The following is a 6,227-nucleotide window of genomic DNA, read 5'->3' as shown; positions in this document are numbered from 1 at the left end:
GAGGACATTGGGAGATTACATGATTCCTGCCCGAGTTCCACAGACGACAAGCATAGTTAGACCAAATGTTGATGCTAACAACTTCGAGCTCAAGCCAATGCTACTACAACTGATTCAGAAAGACCAGTTTGCCGGAGGAAGCACAGAAGACCCCTACAGTCATCTTGATGATTTCCTACTTTATTGTGATACATTAAAGATGAATGGAGTCTCTCGTGATGCCATCTTGCTCAGACTTTTCCCATGTTCGCTTAAAGGAGACGCAAGAGCTTGGCTGCAGTCATTACCTGAAGGAAGCATCACCAGTTGGGATGACCTGGTAATGAAGTTCTAGGCCAGATTCTTCTCAGCTTCAAAGATGGCATGGCTTAAAGCAGAGATCACTTCTTTTGAACAAAAAAGAAAGTGAAACCTTGTACGAAGCATGGGAAAGGTTCAAGGGACTACTCAGGAAATGTCCACAGCATGGTTTTGAAGACTGGGAGAAAGGACGGATTTTCTTCAAAGGAATGACACCTAGCACAAGAACTTTGGTAAATGCTGCATCAGGAGGATCTCTGAAAACAAAAACTCAAGAAGAAGCTTTGGAATTACTGGAATCTCTAGCTTCTTAAGAATTTGATAATGCTTCAGTATCACAGAGGAGAGCTGGATTATGAAGCTTGATGGATATGATGCATTCTTGGCACAAAATGAGAAGATTTTGCAAATAAACAAGAAGAAACAACAACAGTTGGATGCCCTTACACAACAGTTCACAAACTTTCAAGTCTCTTCTGTCAATACTCCTCCAGTTAGGTGTGGAATTTGTGCAAGTGCTCATGCTACAGAAGAATGTGATTTAATGAGAGCACCTGAAACGGCTGAAGTAAACAGACTCTGGTATGATCAAAAGAACCAGAATGATCCGGGGAGGAACCAGTTTGGAAATAACTACAATCAAGGGTGGAAGAATCAGAATCAGCATCCAGAATTCAGTTACAAATTCAACCATCAGCTCAACCCTTCCCTCCTAGTGCAACCACACCCCTCACAACAAAGTAACACTTCTGAGTGGGAGAAAGCTTTTGCACAGCTATCCAAGACCACTTCTGATTACATACAAGGTGTAAATACTTTCAGAGAGGACACATCTGCCTTCATGCAAGAGACTAGATCAGCACTCAGGAACCAAGAAGCTTTCATCTGGAATCTAGAAACTCAGATTGGTCAGTTGTCAAGCCAGTTCAATGAAAGAGCTCAAGGAACTTTAGGCACTGAGACTGATGATTATATTCTTGAGATGGAATTTACAGGTAAACATAAGAGTAGAAACCATAGGATGCTGATAGAAATGATATTACGCCCACTACTGACATTGATGAGGATTGACCATTATCTCAGTGTTTAGATTTTTTTTCTTTCTTTATTATTATTATTTTCTTTTGATTTTGTTTTCATGATGATATGTGGTGTATATTGAGACTGATTCTGACATTGTTTTTTTGGATATGTTGATATTATGACCTGTAGTTTCATTATCTGTGATATGTTTCAGAGCACGACTATTTTTTCTAATTTCTCGCTAAGGATTACTTTTAGATTTAAATTATTTGCTGAGGACATCAATATTTAAATCTGGAAATGGGTACCAAGCGATACATCAGACCACAAACTTTACATGATCGGAAGGAAGGAACTCGTGGTTACACAGAAATTATCCAATATGCAAATGCAATGATTCAGGGGAGATTTCTCAATATTATTTTATTTTGATTTCGTATTAGTTTAAATTAGATTTTTAATCATATTAGTTTACTTTAAATTTTAAAGTTTTCAATTTAGTTTTAATTTTCTACCCATCCTCAATCACTAAATAATTGGTGAATTTTTTTAAAAAATTCCATTGTGCTTGATATAAATGCATAAATGAGTAATTCACGGGAGATTGCTTATTTCTGAGAATAAGAGTATGATGATGTAAACTTTATTTTCACACATAAATGAGCGTCAGTCAAGCATGCATCATAGTTCACTGGAATAAGAGAAGAATAATTAAAGTGATCAAATAAAGAGTGGAAAAATAAGTCTCACACCCTTAGCTGTGAGTTATTGAGCCTAAACAGAAATTAATTTTTGTGGTGTGAACTTTACTGTTTGAATCACTCTAGAACTTGTTTTATTTCTCCTTGAGATGGCCTGTGGTATATATTTGTTGAAATGATAGAGACAGTTCTTTCTAAAAGCTAGATAGCCAAATAGCCACCCTGAATGTTTATTCTTAGATTAAGCGCCTTTGAGCCTAGGCCTGTTTGTTCATTGACAATATGTTATGAATAGCCACTCCATACACATCCTCACCTGAACTGATTGAATTTCAACTTTAAATGAGGAACTAGGTATGATTGAAACAAAAAGAAAAATCAAACTCTAGTATATGGAAGAAAAGGTGAAAAGAGGAAAAAGCCAAAAAGTGGTGGAAAAGAAAATGAAAAGAAAAAGGTTGAAATGTGTATATGTAAAGAAACGAAAAAGAAAAAAAAAAGAAAAGAACTCATGTTATATGAGTAAGTGAAAGAAGAAAAGAGGAGAAAGCAAATAAGAAATTTACGTTTGTTATGTGTTGAACAGTTATGCTAGTTCCTCTTTGAATTTGATTTTTGATCAGTCACTTAACCAGATAATTCTTTCCCTTTTACCTAAGCCACATTACAACCTTAATAAAGACCTCTTGATTGAATTTGTATACCTATTAGACTGTGGAGAGTGAGAATATGAACAAGCCTATGGTAGTGTTAATTCAGTGAAGTATGAGTGGAACACATAGCCTCAGACACTTGAGTGTGAGTAAATAAATAAAAATCTCAGTGAGAGGGTGTGTGGATTTGAATTATACTACTTTTTATTTTAAGAACTCATGTTATGAATTTATGACTAGTGAATTATGAATGTTGCTTGAATTTGATGTGTCATTGATTTTTTTTATATATAAGTCTGAATACTCTGATATATCTCATTGTTAATCAGTTTCCTGTTGATAATTCATTGAGCATGATCAACCGTCTCCTTTCCCTTAATTTTATTCTAGTTAATTGCTGAGGACAACAATGTTCAAATTTAGAAATTGTTTGATAAACCTTTAGTTATCTTATTTTATAGACTAAAATTACATGCAATATCAAGTTAAATAAGTTAAATCTAGGGCTTATTGACAAAATCATGAACTTTATGAATTATGAATTAAATAATATATATTTGCTATTTTGAAGGGATTTGAAGATAAATGGAAGCAAATATGAAGATTGGATAGATGGAGATCAAAACTAGAAGATCTGAAGATCTTATCTGAAAAAAATCAAGATTATCAAGTTGTTGAAGAGGAGGCTTAAGCCTCCAATCTGAGGCTTAAGCCCCCTAAAACTCCAAAATTTTTAATTAATAAGCAAATAGCCACTGCCTTAGGAAGCTTAAGCTCCCAAATTCAGGATTAAGCTCGCTGCCAGTAAAAGTTCCTCTTCGAAGAGTGTGCTTAAGCCCCAAATTCAGGCTTAAGCGCCCTCATACAAATCTGCACTACTGTCCCAGGAGGCTTAAGCCCCCAAATTCAGGCTTAAGCGCCCTGAAAGACCCAACTTAGGCCCACTTGAAGTATCCACATAGGCACGAATTCTCTGCCCTTAAAAACACAATTTGAGGGAGAATTACAAACTTTTTGACATTCTAAAAGAGTTCTTGGTACTCGGAGGCAAAGGGAACAAGGAGAAATCCACAATTCATGTTCGTGAGCGGCGGAGATGGATCGGAATCAAGTCTGCACTGGGATTATTAAAGAATTCACCCTTATAATATGGGATTAGGGGAAGCTTTCTTAATTCTTTTCTTTATTGATCTTGCTATGTCCGGCTAAATCTTTAAGCATTTAGGGTTAAATGGAATTCAATTTCTTTATTATGTTTTGAACAATTCTTTATGTTAATTTTCCTTTTCATCATGAATGAAATTATCTGTTTTTAATGCTTTTTATGAGCATGAATCTTATATATTGATCTTAGGTAAATGCATGACAATAGGAATGTTGGTGCATGATCTGTATCTGATAATTTCATCGTAATTCTTATGATTTTAGGGATAGACATAGGTTTTGCGTAATCTTTACATTCTTGAATTTAATGCTTACTTTCTTGTGGAATAACCGGGAAACTAAGGTTCTTACAAGACGGTAAATATTTAGAGTAACAAGGGATTGAGCCCTAATTACATTAGAGAGAATCGATTAGATTGATATTAAGGACGATTAACTTAAAGAAGGAATTCAGACATAATCGAGAGATTGAAGGAAATCGAAGCTCTAGCTACGTTTATTTTCTGTCAATTAATCAAATCTTTAAGTTCTTGTTTAGTTCTTGCGATTAATTATTTTTAATATTTTAAATTTCAAATTCAAATCCTGTTACAAATCAAATTTCAATTGTCCAACTTAAGTTGAAGTAGTGAATTAGTGATTGACTATAATCCTCGTGGAAACGATTCTTTACTTAAACATTATATTACTTGTACGACTGGCGCACTTGTCGTGAGCGCAACAGTAAGCACATTTTTTTTTATCATATAAATAGTTATAACTTCAAATAAAAATTTATATTATAATTTCGCCACCCTTCGAAAACAATTCTAGCTCCGCCATTCTCCATTATTACCCGTCTGATTCACAAATCAATAGCCAATCTACTTATCTGAGACGGGGAGCTGCACATCCATCTACATCTCAGATCATATAGTTTAAGACTAACTACTTTCAATGCAGAGTTCCACACAATTTTCACGGGTCAGAAAGAAAGTTAGCCTAAATAAGAAATTACATCATATATTTTTTTCTGATGATATGTGCTAAAATTTACTATGCACAAGATAAAATATATTAAAAAATTAAATAAAAAAGCCTATCAATATAAAATGAGGAATTATTAGTAAACTAAGCATAAATCTTTGATTAACTTTACATTATAATTTGAAAAAAATGTTTTTAAAAAATATACTAATAACAGTACTAATAACTAGAGCATTATTTTAATCAGGCAATACATGTAGCCGTGTTAAATTTAATAAGAAGAACTACTTAGCTCAAACTGGATTAACCGGATTATTGATGAATTGATGGGAAATTTTAAATAATAAAAAAAAATTAATGTGTGAAAAGGTTTGGACTTTAGGTGGAAATCTGGCCTAGTTATTGAATTTGAAAGAATGAGTTATTCAAGTCAAAGGAGCCCAAGCCCAAGGGAACTGGACTATAAATCTTGGTGTGAACTCTCATTGGGCAATTTCTATACTGGGTTGAGCTGTGGGCTCGAATATCTGTTTAAATCTAAGAAATAATATAAAAAGTTAATATTGTACTTAATTTTTATTTCATTTTTAATAAAAAGTATGATGTTTGGATTTTTATTTTTATTTTTTTGTGCGGATGAGTATGTAAAAGTTATTCATGTTTAATTATATAAGTGAGAAATACACAAATATGAGAATAACTCAAGCTTTGCAAAATCAAAATTCTTAGGGCTTTTAACCCTAGTAATCTCTTTCTTACAAAATTTGACCGGAATAATTTCTTAATCAAATATATTATCAAAATGATGCATGACGACGCGGCACTGAACTGACCGCGTTAAGACGCGGTACCTGTAGTATCGATTTATGCGTAAATCAACCCACTCATTCACACTTAAATCAGTGTCAGACAAAACCAAAAAAAGTTGAAAATTGAGTACACTAAGACGCGGCCCTGCTCCAACCGCGTTTGACGGACGTGACATTAGCAGTACCGCGTCTGTCTTAAATCCTTTAGGTAGTGTTTGGTTGAAGGTTTATTTTAGGATTGATGGGAAAGTATAGGTGGATATTGGAAAATATCACGTTTGGTTCAGGTTTTTTCAAGAAATACCAGACAAATAAGATAGATGGGAAAATGACTTTTGTGTTGATTTTTGGATGAAATTCACTGTTACAGAATACCACTTGAGATGTGGTATTGTGAGATGACTGGGGAAGTGAAAAAACAGATGCAAAGTTTCTCCCGAACATAGATTTTGCATATTTAAATAAATTTCTCTGGTAATATTTGGGTCAACCAAACAACTTTTTTTATATTTTCCTATCAAATTCACTTTCTAACTATTTTCCTATCAATTACATTTCTCTAGTAAAATTTTTTTTCTCCCGAACCAAACACTACCTTACTCTCGGCTGAA

At 33.9% G+C, this 6,227-nt stretch overlaps 1 non-coding gene across 1 annotated transcript; it reads right to left on the bottom strand.

The window, feature by feature from the left end:
* Positions 1-364: 364 nt before the first annotated feature.
* Positions 365-472, bottom strand: LOC133310647 (small nucleolar RNA R71). The gene has a single exon (XR_009751482.1). It is a non-coding gene; the product is annotated as a small nucleolar RNA R71 (small nucleolar RNA).
* Positions 473-6,227: the final 5,755 nt, after the last annotated feature.

This window comes from Gastrolobium bilobum, unplaced genomic scaffold (genome assembly GCF_033153095.1).
Source record: "Gastrolobium bilobum isolate Gb01-03AN ecotype WA unplaced genomic scaffold, APGP_CSIRO_Gbil_v1 utg25398, whole genome shotgun sequence".
In the NCBI taxonomy this organism is placed as follows: Eukaryota; Viridiplantae; Streptophyta; class Magnoliopsida; order Fabales; family Fabaceae; genus Gastrolobium; species Gastrolobium bilobum.
Note: the sequence above shows the minus strand (reverse complement) of the source record. Positions and strands in the feature narration are given on the sequence as shown.